Raw genomic sequence first — 26105 nt, 5'->3', positions numbered from 1 at the left:
CTTTTTTGCTTTTTAATTCTCAAACAAAGGCAACTGGACATTGACTTTGGGGCTTAGTCTGGCAAGATCTGGGTGCAGGGTTCTTGTTCAACTTCCGTTTTATTATTTGTGGGTTTCCCAGTCTTCCCTCCAGCCCTCTTGGTAGTTGGAATCACTGAGACTGGGTTATTAGGATTGGAGCTTTCCTATCAGGTGCGGACCTCATGAACCTAGAGCATTTTTGTGGTGGAATGTTCTTCAGTCCTACTAGTTACATAATTGGCAACATGTTGCTACAGTTAAAGTTAATGATCTAAAACCGACAGAAGACACTTTGACAGACAAATTTATCATAATTGTTGCAGCAATGCCATATTGCCAATTGGTGTTCATTCTGCCTTCACATCACCCAGCCCCAGCATTATCCACTGTGTCTTTTTGGGAGAAGCAATGCTTTGCTTTCAGCCAGCTTGAGCAGCGTCACAGTTAACTCCAGAGTGCCCATTGTAAAGCCTGCTGAAGCAGAAAACATGAAACCCACACTGTTTCCAATCTCTCCAAGACTGGGAGTTTCCCCAGCATGCAATTTAGACTTCCAGAAGAAAATTGACCTTTTGGGAAGCAGGACCTCCTCTTTCAGTTCTCTTAGTGGGCATTAATTTTCTGTCTTTTTTTTTTTCTTTGGAGTATTAATTGGAGCTTTACAATCTTGTGTTAGTTTCTACTTTACAGCGAAGTGAATCAATTGTATGTATACATATATCCCGTCTTTTTTGGATTTCCTTCTCATTTAGGTCACCACAGAGCACTGAGTAGAGTTTCCTGTGCCATACAATAGGTTCTCATTAGTTATCTATTTTATGCATAGTATCAATAGTGTATATATGTCAATCCCCATCTCCCAATTCATCCCAGCCCCACCTTTCCCCCTTGGTATCATACGTTTATTCCTACGTCTGTGTCTCTATTTGTGCTTTGTAAATAAGATCATCTATACCAATTTTTTCAGATTCCACATATATGTGTTAATATACAATATTTGTTTTTCTCTGTCTGACTTACTTCACTCTGTATGACGATCTCTAGGTCCATCCATGTCGCTGCAAATGGCATTATTTCATTCCTTTTTATGACTGAGTAATATTCCATTGTATATATGTACCACATCTTCTTTATCCATTCCTCTGCTGAAGGACATTTAGGTTGCTTCCACGTCCTGGCTATTGTAAGTAGTGCTGCAGTGAACATTGGGGTGCATGTGTCTTTTGGAATTATGGGTTTCTCTGGGTATATGCCCAGTAGTGGGATGGCTGGGGCATATGGTAGTTCTATTTTTAGTTTTCTAATGACTTAACTATTAACCTACAGCAAATTAACTCATGCAAACAGGACGTTTTGACCTCAGCCACTGTGCCTCATTTGCAAGTAAGACATTAACCTAATGGTCCTGATGAATCACTAGAGCGACCTTCAGCTGTCGGGGGGTGGGGGGGGGGGAAGCACTCGGCAAATCTCATGCTGAAATTGAACTTTTTAGAGGAATGTTTTCTCCCCACTAAGGGAGAATGAGAAGGATTTTCTCGAGAGTGCATTTCCTATTTTCGAAAGCAATCAGGTTGCCAGGATGCCATTGAGTACTCTTAAGTAACTCACTAACAGGCACCCTGAAGCCTGGAAGAGTCCCTTTCACATAGAGCTGGAGGCCATCTTCTTACCTCTGTGACATTGGTAAACAGCAGATTTTAATAGTCCACTTCCTAGATGGGAAACTACTCCCCAGATATAAAAAGTGGTCCAATCTACACTCTGAATCACACAGTATAATAAAAAAGAACCTTGCTTTCACGAAGCATCGCTTCCAGAAACAAACAGTAAGTGGGGGGAAAGGCCCAGAGGAGTGAGTCCGGGGGGAAGCAAATCTCAGGCTCCAGCCATAGCTTGAAGTCCCTTTTCCTTTTTTTTTTTTTTTGTTAATTTTTCTCCCGCTCCTTCCTATACAGATCTGTTGTCTTCTTGTTTGTGCCAAGTTCTTTTGTATTTACTGTTTGATGTGAAGTGATTTGAATGAAAAGGGCCTGTACTGGGGTCAATGTGGAAAAGGACTCTGAGTTTTCTGGGGCTTCATCATTTATAAGACGTGGTGCCAGTGTTTCCTTTTTTTTTTTTTTTTTTTGGCCACACAGCTTGCAGGGTCTTAGTTCCCGGACCAGGGATTGAACCTGGGCCCAGCAGTGAAAGCCCGGAATCCTAACCACTAGGCCACCAGGGAACTCCCGTGGTGCTGATGTTTTAAAACACCATGCGTTTCTGGTTCGTGTTTCCACTTTGGGTCCTAGAGTGTTATTTGACCGAAATCAGCACTCTCCTGTGTGGCTCGACTCGTGATCACGGCCTTTGGTGGGCACGTCACCCCCCATGGGGCAGGTGGCAGGTGTCTGGACATCCACCTGTGATATTCCTCTGGACTTGTCCCCCGTCCTCCTCACCTGCTCTCATCAGTAAGTCAACATCTATTGGAGCTGTTGCTGCAGGAACCACACATATAACTTACCCAGGAAAGAAAACATGCCCTGGCTCTTAAGCTGCAATAAATCTTCTAAACAAGAGAAAACAAAACATCCTCTGGGCAAATGGGGCCCCTGCTAGTGTGAGATGCTTTGTTTTTATTATTTTTTTTTAATTTTATTTTATTTATTTATTTTTGGCTGTGTTGGGTCTTTGTTGCTGCGCGCGGGCTTTCTCTAGCTGTGGCGAGCGGGGGCTACTCTTCGTTGTGGTGCGCGGGCTTCTCATTGCGGTGGCTTCTCTTGTTGCAGAGCACGGGCTCTAGGCGCACAGGCTTCAGTAGTTGTGGCACACAGGCTCAGTAGTTGTGGCTCGTGGGCTCAGTAGTTGTGGCTTACAGGCTCTAGAGCACAGGCTCAGTAGTTGTGGCGCACGGGCTTAGTTGCTCTGCGGCATGTGAGATCTTCCCGGACCGGGGCTCGAACCCATGTCCCCTGCACTGGCAGGCGGATTCTTAACCACTGCGCCACCAGGGAAGTCCCAGATGCTTTGTTTTTCATTTTGCTTTTCCCCAATAGTTTATTTTAAGGACATCCACGAGAAGAATATCACAGGCATATTAATTTGCATAACAAGTATTTCATGGAGCTCTGGGAAACTGAGAAGGTACAAGATGAATCAAACAGAATCCAGACCAGAGCCTTAAGGAGTGAATCATCTCCAAGGGGAGTTATTACAAACACTAATTCTAAAGCAAGACAGAAAGATCCAGCTAGAAAGCTGCTGGAATTCAAAGGACCAGTCAGGACTTCTAACTGGGAGAGCTGGGGAAGGGGTTGCTGCCCAGCAAGTCTAGAAGGCCAGTCAGATTTGTGTGTGTCAAGGTGGGGAAGAGGGCAGAGGACCCAGACAGAGGAGCCAGAGGGGACAGAAAAGGAAGGTCCACCTTCACACGGGGTCCGGAGGGGTTTCATTTCCTCAGTGAGTAACACAGGTCTTAGAAGGCAAAACAGTGGTCACAGCCAATGGGTCTGCAGTAGAGGTATCACCGTATCTTTTTCCTGACACGTTTAATGAAGTTCGATTCTAGTCTTCCTTCCCAAAAGCTTCTGAAAAGTTCCCATACCTGTATCTGTAAAGAGGTTTCGTGAAATAAAAGAAGCTTTCTGAATCTCTTATTCTTTGTTCAGTTTATTGTATGGTTTAAAGGGCTAATGGCTAAGCAGGCTGCAATAGCTGTTTGCAAAGCACTCTCAGCCCCAGGGCAAGAGGTGCAAGGTCCTGGGAATCTGTCCCTTTGTAAAGGCGGATCTGTGGGGAGTACTGCCACCAGCAGGAAATAAGAACACCCCAGGCATGGCCCCAAGTCATAAGTCTTAAGAGACTTAGAAAGTTGTGAGCCATAAGAAGTATGCAACAGGCTTTGGGACAGAGGCTGGGGAGAACTTTCCAAAATCAGAAGTAAGAAAGCTGGATTTGAAGGGAAAAACAATCAGCAATTGCAGTTAAGTTTAATATGCATCTTTTATAAGAAAATGCACATCCCACCTGAGGTTAGTAACCTTGCTTAAAGCACTGTTTATGTTTAACATGCAGAGTATAAATAGACTGAAATGTGCCCCCACCGGCATTTCTGGCACCAGATTGTCAATATTGGTCCACGGCCATAATGAGATGGGCTCTTCAGATTGGACTGGGCTCTTAGCAGTAATTGTTCTTCAAATTCCTCTGACCGAGGGGAGCCTGGTTTTCTTCAGCCCCATCAGACCTTGGGTCTATATTTCTCCCAGGATCCTTTTCTCTTGAGTTTGGTTCTAATTGTCCTTTCTCCACAAAATCAGGCACAGATAACGAGGCAATGTGATCAAGAGCTGCTGTTTGTTAAGGGAACTTTGTCCCAAGTTGTATTCATTCTTCCACAAAATATCACAGCAGCATAAGGTCAAAGGTTACCCTCAGAACGATATGCTCCCTCCTCCTGTGTGATGGGCAATTATGTACTCTATGAGGAATCCCTCATCACGTTTGGAATTGCATTTTGCTGTTGCTATGGCCAAGAATTTCTTCCTAACGCTTAACGTTGATTTTCTCTGCTGTAGTGAATCCCATAACTCCTTTCCCTATACTTACATGTGAATGGAGATCCACTGCTTGTGTAATTAACATCTTGTCTGTAAAGCTGGAATCCAGCATCTGAAGAGCAAGTACATCTATCTCTGTTCCAGAGTCAGAGATCCTATCCCTCCACCTTATGGTAGGTGGATAGTCACACAGGGTCCAGCTTGAAAGTGTGTATATGAATTTGCACAAAACCATTACTGCGTTAATGTTTCTAACCAAACATCAAGTTAATAATCGAAATTACAGGTCTCATTATCAGTAATATTTGTTTGTGGAAATTATTAGACATCTTTTAAAATATTCTCTTTTCTAGATTAAATATCCCAAAGGCTTTCAGCTTTGCTGCTTAGAATCAGCTTTCAATTTCTTTAGTCAGTTTTTGCCTCTCCCCTGATTCACCTTTAAGTAGTTTCCTAAAACCCATAAGGGCTAAGGTTTAATTCCCCTCATCAGTACTTTTAGGGGACTAGCCAAAGTTACTTTCTTGGCCTCCCATTGTGGTGACCATATTTTTCTGAATCTCACATCAGGGAAAAAGGTTAAACAAGGAATTTAAGTACCATATTTGTATGTAAGAGGCAGCCTAAAGCAAACAGTCTAGATGCTGTTATATTAGAATTTCTTGGACATTCTAAGAACTGGTAAGACCTCAGTATCCAAAATTGTAGTTGGAAATAGGACTGGCCTGGAAATTCTGTGACATATGCTACTCCAACTGTGTTTCTGTGGATCTTATTGCTACATTTTGTTTTGTTGCATTTTGTTTTGAATCTTACTACCTAAGACAGAAAGAGGATTTTTTTTTTCAATGTACAGCTAAATAAGACCTTCCAAAGTCACAAGGATAATCTTCAATTCAGAAAATATTTAGAAGCAAAACGCATTTTCTAAGTTGATTCCATTCTACTTCAGTTCTTTCGTTAGCAGATGAAAATAGTCTTAAGATTTAGGAATCCAGTTACCCAGACACGCAGGGGATTTACTGAACCTGAATACCACCCAGGAGCTATAATGGGACTTCCCAACCTCAGCACTCCATGGATCAATTGGCAAACCAACTTCTTCCAGTGACTAAGGCACCACTACCTGCTGTTTTCAATTCCTTTTTGCTTGATAAATACAGTGGAAGCTACTTGTGTAGTTTCTGTAAACTCTAAGAAGTGCGGAAAGAAATCTACAGAAGTCTCCCCACTGTGGTGAGACTTTCAAAAGTGTGCGTCATCACTGTAGGGGAGGGACCTTGGAGGATTCTTAGTGTTAATAAAGATGTCTTACAAGGGGACCTGCGCTTAGGGCCCCCGAATGTCTTCAGAGTGGTTTCTATTTTTGGTTTTTCACTCTTCTTTGTTAGAACCAAGAAAACCTACATCAAGGAACTCTGATAGGAAATTCATGCTTCAGAAAGCTTCTGCACCCTTGAAGGCAGGTAATTTACTGGCCTGTTAGAAGTGTTTGTAGAAGTTGTTTGTTATTCTTGTATGTTTTTGTTTGTTTGTCTTGACTCCTTGTGTCTTAAATAGCGTGATCAAACATCTGTATTGCTCCTTCTGAGAAGGGACTGCTAAGTGGATAGAGAGTAAAATAAAAACTGAATTAAATGTCAAAGACATTGGCATTCTCCTTTATACACCATCTTTTTTTTTTTTTTTAGAGTCTGGAAACTTCTATGAAAGGATAAATATTCAACCTTGGTTACATGGTATCAAGCTTCATTTTAAAACATGTATATTATATATGTGTGTACACATACACACACACACACACACACACACACACACACGTAGAAGGCGGTCTCTTAGAAAGCTTGGGGGCCCTCCACTTCTCTCCCACAGACTCTGAAGCCCCTGTCCTTTGCCAAGCAGAAGTGACACCAAGTGGCCTCACCATATCCCCAGATGGAGCGGGCCTGACTCAGCACACCCCACAACACCTCCTGAGTCTGCAGACAGCAAATACACAGTGAGTTTCCCCATTTAGAACCACAGAACCCCAGAGTTGGAAAGATACTTCGAGATCACATAAGGTAACCCTCTTGTTTTTTTTAATAAATCAGGAGCTGGTCCCAGGGAGATGAAGTCATTTGTCCAAGGATATCACCCGATTATTGGATGAGTTAAAGGTGGAGGTCAGACTTCCCTACCTTCAGTCTGGAAGCTTTCCCCTCACTGCAGGATGCTGCTTGTTTGTATTCAGGAGGAGCATGGGGGCCCAAGTTCTGGCTTGGTCGTAGAGAGAAATGCTATGAAAGACAGGAAAATGAAATCAGCTGCCATCCCCACTGCCTACATCTCTAGGACTTCCTGGGCTGCCACAGGGACTAGACAGGGCATCGATGAACCCACCTTCGAAAGATGTCTTACCTCCCTTCCTCCTGAATCTATTACCCCTGGCCCCTAGGAAACAAGATTGCTACACGGAGAGGAGAAATAGAATTGTCATCCATAAATGGCAATAAATTGGGAGATTGGGATTGACATATTCCCACTACTATATATAAAATAGGTAACTAATAAGAACCTACTGTATAGCACAGGGAACTCTACTCAATACTCTGTAATGACCTATATGGGGAAAGAATCTAAAAAAGAGTGCATATATGTGTATGTATAACTGATTCACTTTGCTGTACAGCAGAAACTAACACAACATTGTAAATCAACTATCCTCCAATAAAAATTAATTTTAAAAAATGGCAATAAAAGTTGTAATCATACTAACGGCAAAAACAGTATTGGGTATCTGGAATGCATTATGCACTGGGCCAATCACACACATTGTCTAATTTAACTTTCATAACAACTCCATGAAATGAATCCTTTTATTATTCCAATTTCAGATGAGGAAAATGAGATTCACAGAGATGAACATGCCTAAGCTTACACAGCTCGGCAGTGGCAGCCCAGGGATTTGAATAAAGACCATCCAGCTCCAAAACTAGCATCTTCTTAATTTTTACCCTATGAGACGGACAGAGAGAAGGTAGGTGAGAATTTCAGGTAGAAGAAACTGTGCATGCAGAGACATACAGGATAGCAGAGCAAATCCTGTTTGAGGAGCTACAAGTATTCCGTGAGCCCACAACTAGTCCAGGTGAACTAAGTGTGGGCAACATGACCGGCAAGAAGGATGGAGTTGGATCACAAAGACTTGAATAGACAGCAGGCTCGGGAGTTAGATTTGACCTTGGGTAGGAGAACTGGGGCAAAGAGAAAAGGACAAATACTGGGGAAATAAAAAATAAGTAAGACCTAGTGATTTCCTGTCTCTCCATCTAAATTGCCTTCCCAAGTGACATGATGAAGTTAATCTATCCCTTGTACACATTGAATATCTTTCTTTTAAAAGATACCACAGTAAAAATGATCAATAAAGACAAATGAACTTATTTACAAAACAGAAGAAGACTCACAGACATAGAAAACAAACTTATGGTTACCATAGGGGAAAGGGAGGGGGTGAGGAAGGGAGATAAATTAGGAGTTTGGGAGTAACAGGTACACACGACTATATATGAAATAGATAAACGACAGGGACCTACTGTATAGCATAGGGAACTATATTCAGTATATTGTAATAACCTAGAATGGGAAAGGATCTGAAAAAGAATAGATATATGTATAAATGAATCACTTTGCTGTACACCTGAAACTAACACAACATTGTGAATTGACTATACTTCAATTTTTAAAAAATGTTCAAAATGTTTAAAAAATTATCAATAAAGATATGTAACTATCTATAGGAAATACAGAGAAATAATTTCTCAGTTTGTTTCTGTTTCGATCTTAGTCATATTATTCTACTTCAGATTTAACAAATCTTATTATGTGTTGTTCAATTAAAGCCATGTTTCACTTTAACATTGATTAGATTATGGGGGAGGAATTGCCTAAATAGAAAAACCAATGAGGCAGAGACAGTTAATAAACTTCTAAACCTTGGAGCAGAAATATTGTGCCATCCAAGAGATGCTTCATTCCAACAGGGAGATGGCATTTCCCATATTTTTCTTGATTATTTTCTTTGCAGGTTGAGCATGAGCAATCAAAAGGGAAGCTGGAATTAGCATATTGAGGGCTGTTTATTATTTATGAGATGGAAATCAAACTCCTATATAACCAAACTCATTAAGGCTCATGTAAAGCTTTTCCCATCTTCTTCCAAAGGCACTATTTCTGTAACAAGTAAATTACACTGTCCCAAGCACATTCCAGTCTGAAATCTGAGTTTATTATCCAGGACTAGATTGCTCTATTCTAACCCCAAACCTCTCTCCTCCCGACAGTCCTGTCCTGCGAACCTCCTCCAGGAAGCATGTGCATCTGAAGCTGGGCCCCGCCTACCGCAAACTGTCTGTGCGCCCACAGTACAGACCCAACAATCCGCGTCCACCCTCTCCTTGGCTCCCACCTGCCCCATTTTGCACGCTTCCCACTGTGTCCCCTGTTTTCCAATTCTCTCTCTCTGCCACCCTCCCTGTCGTGAACTGCTCCCTCGGCAGCCTCGAGGGACAAACCCCACAAGATGTCCTCTACCCTCATCTGTAAAGTGCCGAGGTTGAATCAGTGGGCATCCCTACTGCGTTCACAGGGCACACGGCAGGCTCTGGGCTCAGCCATCCACTGCCTGTCAATCCCACACCGACCTGGGTTTGTTTTGTTGACCTTCATGTCCCCAGTGCCTAGAACAGGGCCCGGAACATAATCAATGCTCAATAAGTATTTGTTAAATGAGAAAAGTAGATGCACTGGTGTATGAAGCTTTTAACAACAACAACAAAATTTACATTTAAAAATAATTACATCAATTACATAGTTAGTTGATTAGTAATATTAATCAAGAAATTCAAGAAAATGTATCCTTATTTCATCTACAAAAATAAAGAATTTGAATAATTAAAATAAATCAATAAAATAATTACATCTATTCATCTTTTCCCCTATGGTGTCTGTTTTGGTGTTATGATTATAAACTCATTAATAACTCCAAATTTATGAGGATATTTTCATAAATGCATATGTCTATTTGGAAATATTTACAGAATACATACATATTCATATGTCATGTATATAGTGTATATATGCATGTTTGTAAAAAGAGACACAGATAATTAAATTTTACCAAATAAGTTCTATATGCCAGACACTGTGTTAAATATTTTGTGTATTTTCTCTTTTAGTCTTCGCAACAAGGCTTTGTGGTAAATATCATTACCCTCATTTTTTTCCAGATTAAGGAACCAAGGCTGGAGATTTGGTGCCTTATTTCCTTATTCACACAAGGGCTATTTTTATGCTTAATTTTTAGATTTAAAGTTTCAATCCATCTGGAATTTATATTGGCATCTGATAAGGGTTCTTTTCAGGTTCATAGCTTCTTGGCTCCAAAATCCATCAGAACTGCATAGAACTGTGCATATATATACAACTGTTTGTATATATATGTGTGTGTTTGTGGTGTGTGTGTGTGTGTGAAAAGGATCAATGTCTCTCATCAGATTCTTTAAGTTGTTCATGAACTGAAAAGGATTACAAATCAAAGAGGTAATTTTACTCTAAAGGAGATGCCAGTTTTCCTAACACTGTGCATTGAAAACCCATCCTTTTCTGTAGTAATGTAAAATGTTAACTTACCAACAGCTGGGGCTCTGATGTTAGAGACACGTGGATTTGAATCACAATTCAACTATCCACTAGCTCTGTGATTTCAGGCAAGTGACTTAACCTCTCTGAGCCTATACGCACATCGGTAAAATGGGATACTACAGTAGTATCTCATAATCTGGTTTCAGAATTAGGTAATACATGTAGAGTACATAGCAATAATCCTGGTTCATAGTAGACCTTCAATAAAAGTTAGCATTTATTAATATAATTCTCATGCATGGTTCTAGTTTTGAATTCTCTATATCATCCACTGATATGGATACGTTTGCCTATTACTTCAAGGTATGAATATTTTAAGGGTCTTGGTTAAATTGCTAAATTGCTTTCAAGGCAGTGTATCAGAGTGTCACATCTCACATTCATAAATAAACAGCATTATTATGTTAAAGAACCTTTGCTTACTTGATGCATGAAAAGTGTTATCTCACGTAAGTTTTAATTTGTGCTTCTTTGGTTGCTAATGAGGCTTTCTGCTTTCCCCCATGCTTACTGACAAGGTGTATTCCTCCATAGTGAATGCAGAGATTGCTGTTCTCCCCTGTCATCAGAAAGTGATGTTGGGCACAAAGCCACACAGCTCAACACTGCAATTCCCCGTCTCCCTTGCTGAGTGTGCCGTTGTATCTAAATTCTCAGACATACAATGTCTGCAACTCTCACATCACACGCAGAGGAGGAGACGTCCTTCTCTTCCTGCTAGCTAAACCGATACATCCACAGACCATCCAGCCATGCAGACTGGGAAGATGCCTCGTGATGGGGAGGGACAGCAATCTGGAAGTAACCTTGGTCTCAGAGCCTCAACCTGCTGGATGACTAACTTCAGGGCTGTTATTCAAGAAAGAAACTTCTATTGTGTTTAACCTATTCTATTTTTGGATTTTTATATTAATAATATTAATATATTAATAATAATTAATAAATAATTAATATTAATACATTATATATTAATTAATATATAATGCATTAATTAATAATCTACAATATATTAATTAATATTAATTATATATTAATTAATATATAATATATTAATTTATATATACTATATTAATTAATAATTATTAATAATATTTATATTATTAATATCCTTTTTCCAGTTACCTTTTGGAATAGTAACACGTTTTTATTGATTTGTGGGGATTCTTTGCTCTATTTGAGGCAAACATCTTTATGTAGTCAATTTCATTACATTTTTTTTTTGGGTGGTGTCTTCCTTTGTATTAGCTAATAAAAAAACACTCCCTATACTATAGACATTATATTTTCTCCCTTTTATATGATTTTTACATTTCTCGTTTAACTCATTGATCTAGCTCTTCTTATTTCAATGAATGAATGGACAATAAAATATTTCAAAATTATTTTGCCAAATAATTCATTTTTCTCGCTTCTTAGGACCATTTATAAAACAATTCCTCCTTTTCCTGATGATTAGTGATACTACCGTCATCATATTCTATACACTGGTTCTCTATCCTAGGATCTGTTTCAGAATTTTATATTTTTGTAACAGTGAAGAGCCAAATAGGACTCCATGTTGGCTCTGTTTCTTTTACTTTAACTTTTGCTTCCCGTTGCTTTGGTTCACTAAAAGGGTACTGTGTATACATAATGGCCTGCCTCGGGGAACCCTGCCCCTCTGCCTGAAGGTTAAACCAGAGTGCCTTTGTTCAGGGCAACATCCGGCCCCTGTGCACCTGTGGATGGCTGCAAGAAAGAAGAAATCAACACATCCTCTCCCCGAGGCTGGCCATTCCAGGGGATATTTACAAAACTTATGGCCTTTTGACTTTACTTCCTCATCTCCTCCCCCTCTCTGTGCTATAAAAGAAACTGGCATCCAGACCCCGGTAAGATGGTTTATCGGAGACATTAGTCCACCACTTTCTCGGTCTGCCGGCTGTCCGAAAAAAGTCGTCTTCCCTGCCTCAACGCCTTGTCTCCAATTCATTGGCCTGTTGGGCGGCAAGCAGAGCGAGCTTGGACTTGGTAACATTTTGATCCAGTCATCAGTCTATTCTAGCACCCATCCGATATTGTTTTAATAACTGTAGCCTTCAATTAGGGACGTCTCCTTTTATTACTGTGGCAAGGTGAGTGAGGGAAATTGCCACAATGTTGTGAAAGTTCAGGAACAGGCTTCATGGGGGAACCATACAAGCCAAGGATCAGCGGGAGGCAGCACGTGGCTCCCGGCGATGTCAGCACGCCAGAGACGTGCCCAGGGCACCGATGGACGCACATCGAGGCTTTGATTTGAAAGGGGTCCTGCCTCCTCTTCCTTTAACTTTTTAGAATACAAGCATGATGTCTGCTTTATACATGAATGTGCAGTTTTACTTCTGTACCCTTATATCAGCAGGAAAAGAAAATCATGTTAACACAGAATCAACTTAATGTATCTTTTTAAAAAAGCAATCAAAAAATTTAAACTTTCTTTTATTTAGAGAAAATTCTTTAACAAACTAATGGATAGTTTCTGGACACAAAGAATATTTTAAAACACTTTCCAGTCTCATACTTACCTGCTAAAATACATAACAAGTAAAAGGAAAAGCTTGAGCATACCAGTTCAAATAAGAAACAAAACAGTGCTACTCTTCTTCTCTTCTTCACCATTATCCTCTAACGTTGTTCTGGAATTTCTAGCCCATGCAATAAAACCTGACATACAAATAAGAGCTATTGGAATGGTAGTGACAAAAATAACATCAATATTTTCAGACTGTACTTAGCATTTTCCAAATATAAAGCTAGGCTGTTTAAAGTCTATTGGGAAAGATAAACAGGTAAACATAGGTAGGTGATTTTGGAAAAGGAAAGTAATTCTGAGAAACGAGTAGGATTATCCATGAATGATGGCTGAAAGCTCAGGTTGTCTAGCTGTGAGCCCACCAGGACTGGAGATGTCTCTGCCACAGAGGAGGGGCAGGGGCCAGAACTCAAGTTCCCAAGGTCTGGGTGCTTTCTCCCCATGGCCTTAAACTGTAAAGTTCCAACAGCTGACCATTCCCAGAAGAGCTGGCATCAAAACTTGGATAGATAGTTTGGTGCCTACCTCTGATGGTAAATATGCCCCTGTACAAGGCCATACAAGGCTGGTACTATAAAAAGAGTAGTGGGTGGAGAGAGGGTGTCCTTGGTTTGTCATTTAGCGCCTTGGACCCTGCAGCCTCAGTGTGGAATGCAGAACTTGTACAATCCTCGCGAGTCCTCCAACAAAGTCTGTCCCTTATAGTGATACTTGTGACATTTTGGTGTTTGCTCTCACCCACACTTTCACCAGCTGGCACTGAGAACTAAAATACTGCCTGCCATATCAGTAAACAAAGGATGTTGCAGCCATCAAGCTTAGACATCACATTATATCACATCAAGTTTAGACATCAATGTGATGTCTAAGCTTGCATCACATCAAGCTTAGACATCACATTACAGCCTCCGAGGCTGTAGTCCTGAGGGAATTCAGGATGGAAACAGGATGCCCACCATCAAGCCCTCAGCCGCTGCAGTCACCCTGAGGGTGCACCTGAGGAGACTCAGGATGAGAAAGAAAGCACAGGATGCCGGCCCCAGATAGCTGAGGTGCATATCAAAGGAGTGATTTCAGTGAGCCCAGACTCTTGCATCTTCCCCTACATCGAAAAGCACTAAATTCCTTAACTTGAGATACTTGGTTTTCTTTTATTAACAGTAATCTGTTGATGTTCTGACTACCTGGTCTTTTGTTGCAAAAATTCCTAGATATCCTGGCTCCCCTGCTTCCTCTTCTGAACGGTTTTCTCAGCGTTATCTGAGGTGCTGTGTCCTGGGCTTGAAGTCCTCAGAAAGTCTGCTGAATAAAACATAACTCTCAACTTTTAGGTTGTGCATTCTATTTTCAGTCGATAGCACCAAGGATGCTCATCTCAGTTAAGGTTTTTGGATTGTCCCAGCCTAGGATAGGAGATAACCCCTTGGGGCAGGGGCGGTCACCTGGCTAAGTGTGACTGCTGGTGATTTTGTAGTTGTGGGACCTACATTCACACAAACAGGAGACTGAGAGAAATAAGGCTCCCGGGATTCAACCCCTTAGCACCTCTTCGTGAGTCTACTAGTTGTTTTAAGAGTCAAGAGTGAACAAGGACCTACTGTATAGCACAGGGAACTCTGCTCAATATTATGTAACAACCTAAATGGGAAAAGAATTTGAAAAAGAATAGATATGTGTATATGCATAGATGAATCGCTTTGCTGTACACCTGAAATTATCACCACATTATTAATCAATTGTTAACCAATATAAAACAAAAATTTTTTTAAAAAAAGAGTGAAGGATGAGAGAAAGCCCCCAAATCACACTTCCATCCTTTCCCAACCCCCATGGGAGTCAATAGTATTCGATTTAGGATTCTTACAACTGTATTCATAAGTAAACTTGGTCCATGGTTTTCTTTTCTTTTTTTTCTTTTTTGTACTGTGTCAAGTTTGTGTAACTGAGATCATTTAATTTAATAAAGTTAACTTGAGAGATTTTCATCTGTCTAGGCTCCAGAAGTGCTGATGGAGAAGGAGTAATCAATACTTGTAGTGTGGAAACTCACCGATAAAATGCCTAGAGCTCCCCTTTGGGAGTAATTATTTGGTAATTTTAACTATATTTTGCCATTATAAGTCTATTAATATTTCCTATTTCTTCTTGGGTCAATTTGAGCAATTCATATATTTCCAGAAAATATTTATTTAATGGAAAGTTTTGACAATGGCTTAGAGTTGCATGCATTGTTATGGTTTTAAGATCCCCTTCTCTGAGATGGATTGTTTTTCTAACATAAACTTTTTTTTTCTAACATAAACTTCTGTTTTCTTTCCTCCAAATTAGGTTTATCAGAGATCAATCTAATATATTGAAAAAACAAGACAAAAAACTCTTGTGTATATTTATCAAGCTAATTTTTTCCTCATTATTAATTTCTCTACTTTATTTTCTCTCTATTGGTTGCGTTTAAGTTTTCAGTTCTTCTTTTATCTTTTTTTCCTAATTTTATGCAAGTATTTTATTTATTTGTGAATTAGTTAACTTAAACCAATAAAATCTTCCATGATTATGAATTTACCTAAGTATAGGTTTGAATTCATAGGTTTTTACAGAAAGTATTCTAAATTTTTTAACCCCTGAGTGACCAGTTATCTTTTTAAATCAAATTATTATTGAGATGACTTTTTCTGCTTGTAAGTGCTGGACTATGAAAGTTTAAATCTTTGCTAATTTGTCATTTTAACATAGAGTCGTTACAAAATGAAGCTCAGGGTTGTGAATGTGTATGTGTGTTATGTATGCATGTGTGTGAACTCTGAGATAATCAACTCTTGTAAATCTTCATACAGTTTTTTAACGGAATATTCTGTGTGTATAGAGCACATAATTCTGATTGTTCAGGTATGATAATCCTCCCTGTGACACAGCGTGGATGGCTTTGTGTCGTGTCAGCTCAGCTGTGTGAAGTATGTTTCCAGCACTTCCCTGTCCTGCATGGTTCTAAGTCAGCACTGGCCACAGAAGGAATCAGCACGAGGTTTGGAAGGCAGAAGTAAAACAGCAGCCAACACTCAGAAGGTTGATGTAAAGTTGGTACAATTCTGGCTCCCGTGCATTGCCATGATTGGCTGACTCGCCTTACTGGTGTGGGGCAGCAGGTGTGCTCACAGCTCCTGCAGCCCCCAGAAGACCTCCTCCGGCTCCTGAATCCTTGGTCAGGTTTGTGTACCTCTCCAGGGTGAAGTGTACTGATTTTATAGCCAGTAGACCTGCATTGAAATTGGAGCTGAGCGTGGTGAGAAGCCAGCATGGGTTCCAGCTCATCCTTCCTGGTTCCTGTTCCTCCTTCACTTTATGTCTATCTCGCCTTCCCAACTGTCTGCCTTTCCTTATAATAGAGCCTTTATTTTCTATATAGTCAATACTTTGTTTTTCTAATTGAACTGTGACTGATATGTCATTTGGTATTGAGTAGTTCCAAAAGAATAGAACCTTAAGGATGAGTTCTCTGGGTTAATGGAACTAATTCTGGGTCCTGTTGAATTCATTTTCTGATCTGATTTAAAGTCATTAATGACTCTATTTCCAGCAGTAAGGGGACTCTGAGAGCCATGGCATGCAGTGCCAAAACACTTATGTACATTATTGACTCTTAGACACCGGCAATCAAGTGCCTAGAAAACACACGACTCCAAGTGATCGAGTAATTGCTGCCATAGAGCATTTTGGTGAAAACAGGAGTAAAATGGCCTTGCTTGGTTGTTCCAAAGTATTCTGGAGAACTTAGGAAAAGGAAATAATAATGTCAGGGCTTTAAAGAGACCTTAAGGTCTCTGTGGGGAACCTGCAAGCTTTCACGACTGCCCTAAAGGAAACCCTTATTCTGTAGCCAGTGGGCTAAAATTTTGAAACCACACCCGAAGTCTGATCTATCAGGTGGCTGAATTATAACACACATTGATTTCCTAATCTAGCAGGATCTCTTATTTCCAAGTTAGAGCATTGGTTGGGAAGTTGTGGTACCCTGAATATTGGTTTGGGAGCATATGAACAATTTAATGAAGCTGGCGACCTTGAACCTAGTGCCATCCTGAGCCATTTTGGAGCCTGAAGCAAAAGGATAAAGTCAGTAATATTGATTCTGTCTTTATTAAAAATTTTGATATTTTGTTCATTATAGATTTTTTTGCGTGAACTTTGATTTTTTAAATATTACATTAAAATGTTATTTATTTTGATTACAGAATTTTCAGTGCCCTCTTAAATTTGGCACCCAAGGCAGGTGCTACACTCTGGTCCCCACCCTTCTTGAACCCCTAAGTTCTGCCAAGTCTCCTTGATGAATAAAAGCAGGAGGTTACACTCATCCTTCATAAAGAATTGCGTCTCTCCTTCCCTGAAGAACCCATAATGACCTCCTTTGAGGCAGTTGCCTTGACGAGAGGAGTGGTAATCTTCCTAAGGACTATGCCACCACCTTTCACTGTTTCTAGACCTATAACCAGACTCAAATCAGAACTCTGACTGACACACCTAGTGAGGATGTCCTGGCCAGCATTATTCTGATTGGACAGGCTTGGGTCCTGATTAGTCAATGTTCGTCAGTCATTAAGTATTTGGGCTATCACTCCAAACATATAATGTCATATTAATATGTTAAAATATTCAACATCCTGTTTTTAAAAATCTACTTGATATCACTGATATGATGAATTCTTCCACAATAACTGTATTTCTATTTCTGTTTTAATTTGTGGCAGTTTGGGCTCCAGATAGACAGATAGATAGAAGATGGAGGGGCGGGATTGGTTTTGATTTTTGTGTTTTTATGAAATTCAGCTCAGGTAATTTACAATAATCTCTTCAATGTCAACTATAGTTTTTTCTGTTTGGAAATAAACTGTCTATAAAACTGTCTGGGCCTGGTGATCGTAGAAAAAATGGAAATAGGGAGCAGTAGACAAAGAAAAAGTAAAAATTCCCTATAATTACACACCTGGAGATAGCTCTTATGAAAATTGTGTTGTATATTTTAAGAAAAGTAAGATTACAAAGCGTAGGTTATTTTGGGGCTTCCCTGGTGGCACAGTGGTTAAGAATCTCCTGCCAATGCAGGGGACACGGGTTTGAGCCCTGGTCCTGAAAGATCCCACATGCCGCGGAGCAACTAAGCCCATGCACCACAACTACTGAGCCTGCACTCTAGAGCCCGCGAGGCGCAATTACTGAAGCCCGCGCACCACAACTACTGAGCCCGTGCGCCACAACTACTGAAGCCCGCGTGCCTAGAGCCCGTGCTCCACAACAGGAGAAACCACCACAATGAGAAGCCCGTGCACTGCAACGAAGAGTAGCCCCAGCTCACCGCAACTAGAGAAAGCCCGCGCGCAGCAGCAAGGACCCAATCCAGCCAAAAATAAATAAATAAATAAATACATTTATACAAAGCATAGGTTATTTTGGATCAGCTATTTTCCTCATCTCTCACATTAGAGAATCAAAAGAATGATCACCTATCTGAAGGTGGTAAATTGCTTAAAACACACAGGAGCATGTTATCTGGATTGTGCAGGAAAACACCCAGAGAAGTGAAAACAGATGGATCAGAGGTGAGTTTGAAGGGACAGTTTCTACCTGATTTTGCACCCACCCTTCTGTCAAATTTTTACTTTTAAGATGTGTATATATTTCTTATCAAATAACAAAAAATATATAATACATTTTTAAGAAATGAAGAAAGATTTGAATATTAATAAAAAAATTCACTAGTCAAACATGGAGAAAAGTCTGGGTATGAAGATTTTGGACTTCAGGGTTCCCCATTTTTGCATTAATATACGACACTTTAGAATGTATCCCAGGAGCAAGTCCATGGGCATAAATACTTCTTTTACTTTATTTACAAATTCATTCATTTTATTTTTAGTAACACTGTATCTAACTATAAAAGCCATACATATAATTGTAGAAAATGGGACATATAGAGAAGTGTACAGAAAAAAGTAAAAATCCCCTATAAACCCACATCTGGAGCCAGAACGTAGTAGCATTTTATTGCATATTTTATCAACACTAAGGTTACAAAGCATATATTATTTTGGATCACCCTTTTTCACTTTATAACAAGTTGTGAACATTTTCCCAGTGATCTCAATTATTCTTTTGCATTATCGTTTGTCAGTGCCTTCCTAATCATCCATTATTGGATATGCCATAATTCCTTTAATGAAGCCCCTGTTTTGGTTGTTGTTTGCTGTTATGTCAGGCTCCTGAGATTCATGGTTTGGATTTGTATACTTACTACTGGTTCATTCTTGGCTAACTCACTTAACCTCTAAAACTAAGTGTTCTCCTGTCAAATGGAAACGATACAGAGTGCCTCATGTGGTGTTTACAAGGCTCAAATGAGATGATATATATAAAGTTTATGGCACATGGTAAGCACTGAATGAACAGTAGCTAATTTTTTGAAATATTGGTATGAACATACATGTAGATAAATTTTTGTATGCATTTATGATGTTCTGGTTAAGACAAAATTTTAGAGATAAAGTAGCTGAATCAATGGTATATTCATAAAATTTTTGATAGGTATTTCTATAAGCTTTCATCAGGGGATATTAACAATATAGTAGAGACTCTTTTGCCTGAGGTATATGAGATGACTTTCATACCTTTCTTTACCAGCTTTGGATCATTTAGAGCTTTTTTAAATTGGCCATTTATATAGGCAAATATGGCAACATGTTTTAATCTTTATTTCTTTAATTCCTAATGAGATTGAACATTTTCATATTTCATAAAATATCGCTTATTATTACTTCTTTGAGGAATTCTTTGTTTTGTATTTTGCCCATTTTCCCAATGGACTTGTCAGAATATTAAGAAAAACAGCAAAATTCTTACATAGTCAAATACTAGTACTTTTATGGCTTCACATTTAATCCATCTACAGTTTATTGGGTGTTTGGTGTAAGTCAACTTTATTTTTCTAAGTAGTCTGTTGTACAAGGGCCTCTTGCCATGTGGGTAAAGGTACATATGCAAGTCTGGACCATCAGGATTTTCAATTCAAGTTTAAAAGTTTTATAAGTGCAGGAAGTAGGAGAATTAAATCAGTTTCCAGAATTTATCAAAAACACAAAAGAGATGAATATATTTCCTTAAGCCTGGGCTTAACTAAAGCCACAGGGGCAAAAGTTTTATCATTTTGAAACCATTTTCTCAAAATACTGACCCCAGGAAGGTCAGACATACGATGAAGTTCTGGGTTTTAGTCTTTCACATGAGAAAGCATTTATCAAATATAATGCTGTTTTTTAATTTCAGTATCAACAGCTTCATCTCAAAGTTATCACATTTCTTATCAGCTACAAAATCATGAACTAAGTCAGTTTTAACTGGTGAGAACCATGATTGGGGGTGGACCATAAAGTAACCTCAATTATGTAGTACATTATTTTCTTATGACCACAGAAACCCTGGTTGTCTTGCTAATTAAGAGTAGAATATATAAGTGTATTTTATAAATATAATATATATAAATGACTATAGAATATATAAATGTATTTTATAAATATAATATATATAAATGACTATGTGTGTGTGTATTTCTTCCAAATATTAAGGACCCTAATGCAACACCTTTAATTTACAAAGCAAGAAACTGAGGCTAGAAGTATAGTCTCTAAATATTTTTTTATTTCACAATCTTAATAAAAAGGGGTATGTATGTATATATATATTTCTGAATCATATTCATGTACTATTTATTAAAGTTTAATGTACTTTGTAAAACACAACACACATACTAAACTTTTAAATGATGCGATGCAAATAGATGTAACTAGAGACTCTGATATTGTCCTTCCTCACCCCAGTGGGTCATCCCAAGGGCATATTCCACCCCCCCCCATTTTGAAATAACCAACTTAAGAGTTTAACTGACTTGTCCACAGTCGTGTGTAGCAGAAGAGAACCATAATTGCGGTTTTCTAACTTCAAGATGCATTTACTGCTACTTCATTGACCTTTTCCTTCCAAATATATCCTCAAGTTAGAACTGGGCCAGGATCGACTGGGTTAATAGCTTCCACTCCTGTAAACTCTATACTTAGAAATAGCTTATTTCCACAAATAATTGAACTTTAGATTTCAGGCTAATCCTAAAGGCACACTGGTAGTAGCTTAGAATCCCCCTAAGTTGACTTTAAGGTTATATCAGAGGGAAAGCTTCAAATTATTAATTTCTTGCCAGTCTTGTCCAACCCTGGCTTAGAACTGTGGTATATTCTTGGAAAGCACTTCCCACCCCACCACAAGGCACTGAACCAACTATTAACATCCTAACATTATAACACAGACATTTCTTTAGGAACATAACTTTGTCTTCTTGCCCTTGGAAAAAAAAAAATGTGTTTTCCTAATCCACATCTCCCCACAGCTGCAAATAACTTTACAATCTCATAAACTGAATATCTGAAATCTATCTAGCTTGATACAACCAGAAGTCTCCTAAACCAAATGTTGTAAAATAGGAGCGTTTATACTTTAGAAAGAGCTAAGAAAAAATGAAACAGCTACAAGGTGTAAGTTCATGGACAATTATTATCTTGACATTTGGATGAGTGTGACTCAGTGTCTTCATCAGAACCCCAGGCACAGCGTGTTCTGTTTCAGGATTTCTCGAACCAGGTGTGTAGTTGTAGCCTTAGGGCTCTGAGCTCTCTTAAGGATTTTGTGTGTACACGTATATGTGGACGTGTGCACGTGCTTTCACGGGATGGTAATCTGAGCCATATTTGTGTGCTATGCATGTTCTGGACCATGTGAACGGTCATCTTAAACTTAAGTGCCACCATGCAACATCAGTGCTTGGATTTCTCCTTGGGTTTATGACTGCAGCTAAGTAGAGGTGCTCTAGTTACTGTGGACTGACTTAGTCCGTTCCATTGCCCATGTTCAAAACCCATTTCAAATCTAGCAGCCTTGTAAAAGAGATGTGGACACCATGGACCCCTACACCACAAGTCCTATGTCCGTGTGTTAACTGTGGACAGCCTTTCAAGTCAGAAGTAGCAGAATCCACACAATTCCCCAAGCTCTCATCCCACCACGAGACGTGCCTGGGTCAGGCAGTGCTGGACTTCTTAAAGCATGAGGTGTCCCACTAGGGAGGTGCCCCATTCCTATACTGCTCGACATCTTTATAAGGGGAGAGGCAGGGCACATCTACGTGGCTATGAAAACAGTGGAAGCTTCCTGCTTGAGAAATTGCAATTGTCAGGAAGGGAGAACCTCTGGGTCCCAGAGGCTAGTGTCAGCCTGTTCTTCTGTTAAGCTTACTCAGATCTTCAACGCCAGCTCTCTGCTAAGCTACTGAAATGGCATAAGAAATGAACCTCCAAGGCTACCTGGATTTGTCTGTTCTCGCTAGTTGAAGCTAAAAGGCACTTTGTTGGCTCCCCTAACTTGGAAGGCCACAGGTGGAGCTCACTCCAGAGACCTCATCCGTGTCACGGAGATTGTCTGCCTCTCAGTTCTGTTGCTTGTAGTGTGAGGACCTCACTGAGAACAGACTTTCTCCAGCAAAGATGGGGGTAGGTCAAGGGAGAGGTGTGGTGATGATGGCCACATGAGAGCAGAAGACTTAATAGGCACATGAAAAGATGCTCATCGTCGCTAATCATTAGAGAAATGCAAATCAAAACTACAATGAGGTACCACCTCACACCAGTCAAGAATGGCCATCATTAAAAAGTCTACAGATAGGGCTTCCCTGGTGGCGCAGTGGTTGAGGATCTGCCTGCCAATGCAGGGGACACGGGTTCGAGCCCTGGTCTGGGAAGATCTCACGTGCCATGGAGCAGCTGGGCCCGTGAGCCACAATTACTGAGCCTGCGCGTCTGGAGCCTGTGCTCCGCAACAAGAGAGGCGGCGATAATGAGAGGTCTGCGCACCGCGATGAAGAGCGGCCCCCACTTGCCACAACTAGAGAAAGCCCTCGCACAGAAACGAAGACCCAACACAGCCATAAATAAATAAATAAATACTTTAAAAAATAATGACTCCCTTCTTTATAAAAAAAAAAAAAAAAGTCTACAGATAACAAATGCTGGAGAGGGTGTGGGGAAAAGGGAACCCTCTTACACTGTTGGTGAGAATGTAAATTGGTGCAGCCACTATGGAAAACAGTATGGTTTTCAGGTTCCTCAAAAAACTAAAAATAGAGTTGCCATATGATCCAGCAATCCCACTCCTGGGCATATATCTGAACAAAACTATAATTCAAAAAGATATAGGCACCCCAATGTTCACTGCAGCACTATTTACAATAACCAAGACATGGAAACAACTTAAGTGTCCATCAACAGATGAATGGACAAAGAAGATGTGATATATATATATATGTGTGTGTGTGTGTGTATATATATGTATACACACACACACACACACACACACAATGGAATATTACTCAGCCATAAAAAATAGGCATTTGCAGCAACATGGATGGACCTAGAGATGATCATACTAAGTGAAGTAAGTCAGGAAGAGAAAGACAAATACCACAGATACCACTTATACGTGAATCTAAAATATGAAACAAATGAACCTATCTATGAAACAAAAACAGACTCACAGACATAGAGAACTGACTTGTAGTTGCCAAGGGGGAGGGGTGGTGGAGGAGGGATGGAGTGGGAGTTTGGGATTAGCAGATGCAAACAGTTATATATAGGAAGGATAAACAACAAGGTCCTACTGTATAGCGCAGGGAACTATATTCAATAGCCTGTGATAAACCATAATGGAAAAGAATATGAAAAAGAATATATATGTATAACAGAGTCACTTTACTGTACAGCTGAAACTAAACACAACACTGTAAATCAACTACACTTCAATAAAATTTAAAAAAAAAAGAGCAGAAGACTTATCACAGCCACACGAAGCCACCCCAGAAGAAGAAAGAGCCCCGTTCTTGTAGTATGCATGTATAAAATACCAGGGTAGGGCTCTTACCTGCTTGGGTCATTTGTCCATCCATAGGGCCAGAGAGATGAGTACTAGGATACAAATCCAGATCACATGGGCACTCCTTTGAAGGGTGGGTTAGTAAGCTTTGCTGCTTATCATCATGCAGGAGGTAGGGAAGGACAGTTATGTAAAAGAAGGGACATTAGGAAGAAGAGAATCAACTGATGCTGTGTACATAGACAAAGGAGAACAGAGCAGACCAATCAGAAGTGATGCATTTGAGCTAAATGAATGCCAGATGGCATTGCAGCATGGCATGTAATTAAAGGTTTCCCAGCAGTTTGACTAAAAAGAAGTGGTGGTAGAATTATGATCTCACGGCACATGGTAGCAGGCCAACTTTAAAAACAACAGCTTTACAACATCAGTATCATATTCACACTGCTAATGTGATTTAATAGTTCCACTAAAACTCTATCAGCACCACATTAATGTTTGTTTCTTCATTTGTTTTCTACTGGATATTTCTGTATTTAATCAGTATATATTTTGTTTTATATTTGTTAGGCAATTGCACACCTGGTTTATGTATTTCGCTAACATTATAGTAAAAACAATGTTAGCCAATACTATGTTTGACTCCTTCCTTTATAAGAAATCCATACAATACTTAACTCTGAGAAGCCTTGTTAGTATCTCCATTTCATCTGAGATCCACTCTCTGTTTCTTCTTCGAGGCTAAACACTAGAATTCCCTCAATCTTCTTTCATATGATTAGAGTTTTGAGTTCCTTTGGACTAAGGATTCCCGAATGAAGGGCGGTGCTCTTTGCGGGGGGTATATTAGCATCATCTGACGGGCCCTGTCAAGCCCCGCAGGCGCCCCTAGCACTCTGAAATGGTCCTTTAGGAGATGCATTCTCTGTCGCTGAGAACCACTGCCACAGGAATCCACTTTCACGATGGACTATCCGATGTGCCTCAAGAGTACCACGGTGGATAATAGGGCAAACATCATGGCTTTTGAATGCCAACCCCTTTAAGTATAGCACCCAGAACTAAGCACAACAGTCTACATATGGTCCAGTTGCTAAAATGCAGAGAGAAGAACTTGAGTTGAATCTACAATTCTATTCACTGCATTCCTGGCTCTCAATTCCGCCTCTCCGTTTACTTTGAATCTCCTGATACTGACCGTGGTAGACAGGGAGTGGGCAGCCCAGATCTTCCTCCAGGGAAGGACTTGCTGCCCAGCTGCCTGCTTCTGCAGGGTCTGCTTCGGTCACAGAGCCTGTCTGGCCTGAGGTCCATGGCTTTCCTGGAATATCCTGCCGCTGGTGACCATTTTGGCCAGGCAGGGACACTCTGAGGGGCGATCTGTGATTTGGAACTGCCTGGCAAGTCAGCCCAGGGTTCACTGGGACTGCATCACACTTCACACCTTCCTCTGCCCATGCCTGCTTCCTCCTTATTAGGGACTGAGTGTGTGTCGCCCCCAAATTCATATGTTGAAGCCTAATTCCCAGAGGGATGGTCTTTGGAGGTGGGGCTTTGGGAGGTGATTGGGTCATGAGCGTAAAGCCCTCAGGAATGGGATTCATGCTCTTATAAAAGAGACCCCAGAGAGCTCCCACGCCTCTTCCACCACCTGAGGACACAGGGAGAGGATGGCCATGTATGAACCAGCCAATGGGCTCTCATCAGACACCAAATCTGTCGGCGGCTTGACCTTGGACTTCCAGCCTCCAGAACTATGAGAAATGAATGTGTTGTTTATAAAAGCCACCCAGTCTGTGGTGTTCTGTTTTAGCAACTGTAATGGACTGAGGCATGCCCCCTTCCTCTCACATGTTTGATCTCTCATAAACACCTTGCACCCCTAACTCCACCTCAGCACCTGCGCCTGGAGACTGGCTATGCTCTTCTGGCTGCCCTACTGTGTGCTAATCCTGCCCGACACCTTGACAGTCCTGCTACACCCTTCACAGCCAGATGTACTTCATAGTGATACTCTGCTCAAGGATTCCCAAATGCACATCCCTGGGATACAGAGAGAGCAAAAAGCATTTTTGCACTATAAGTAGACTTATAAGCATTGTTTTTATCCTGAAAAATTCATAATACCCAGCATGTATGGAATCAGTGCTTATTATGTGTCAGGCACTGTTTTAAAGCACTTCATGTGAATTAATTCATAACAACCCTACTGTTGATACAGTTATTACTCCAATTCTTTAGGTGAGGAAACCAAGGCATAGAATGTAATCCAGGCAGTGAGTTGGCAGAGCTAGGGTTTATGTTTAGGCAGTCTCACTTCACAGCCCATGATATTAATCACC

The 26105-nt window shown here is 40.2% G+C and overlaps 1 long non-coding RNA gene across 3 annotated transcripts; it reads left to right on the top strand.

Moving 5' to 3' along the window:
* Window positions 1-2473: 2473 nt before the first annotated feature.
* On the top strand, window positions 2474-11202 carry LOC309642781. 3 transcript variants are annotated; one of them, XR_014253377.1, is made up of 6 exons: window positions 2474-5801; window positions 5957-6031; window positions 6438-6564; window positions 6659-6730; window positions 7442-7584; window positions 8891-11202. It is a non-coding gene; the product is annotated as an uncharacterized lncRNA (long non-coding RNA). The 3 variants fall into 3 exon arrangements; XR_014253378.1 differs by lacking the exon at window positions 7442-7584 and having other exon boundaries at window positions 2489-5801; XR_014253379.1 differs by lacking the exons at window positions 7442-7584; window positions 8891-11202 and having other exon boundaries at window positions 2504-5801; window positions 6659-7435.
* The last annotated feature ends 14903 nt before the right edge of the window (window positions 11203-26105 follow it).

This window comes from Balaenoptera physalus (assembly GCF_965194825.1).
Source record: "Balaenoptera physalus genome assembly, chromosome: 14".
NCBI classification, from domain to species: Eukaryota; Metazoa; Chordata; class Mammalia; order Artiodactyla; family Balaenopteridae; genus Balaenoptera; species Balaenoptera physalus.
The sequence above is the reverse complement of the archived record's forward strand: the minus strand, read 5'-3'. Positions and strand labels throughout refer to the sequence as shown.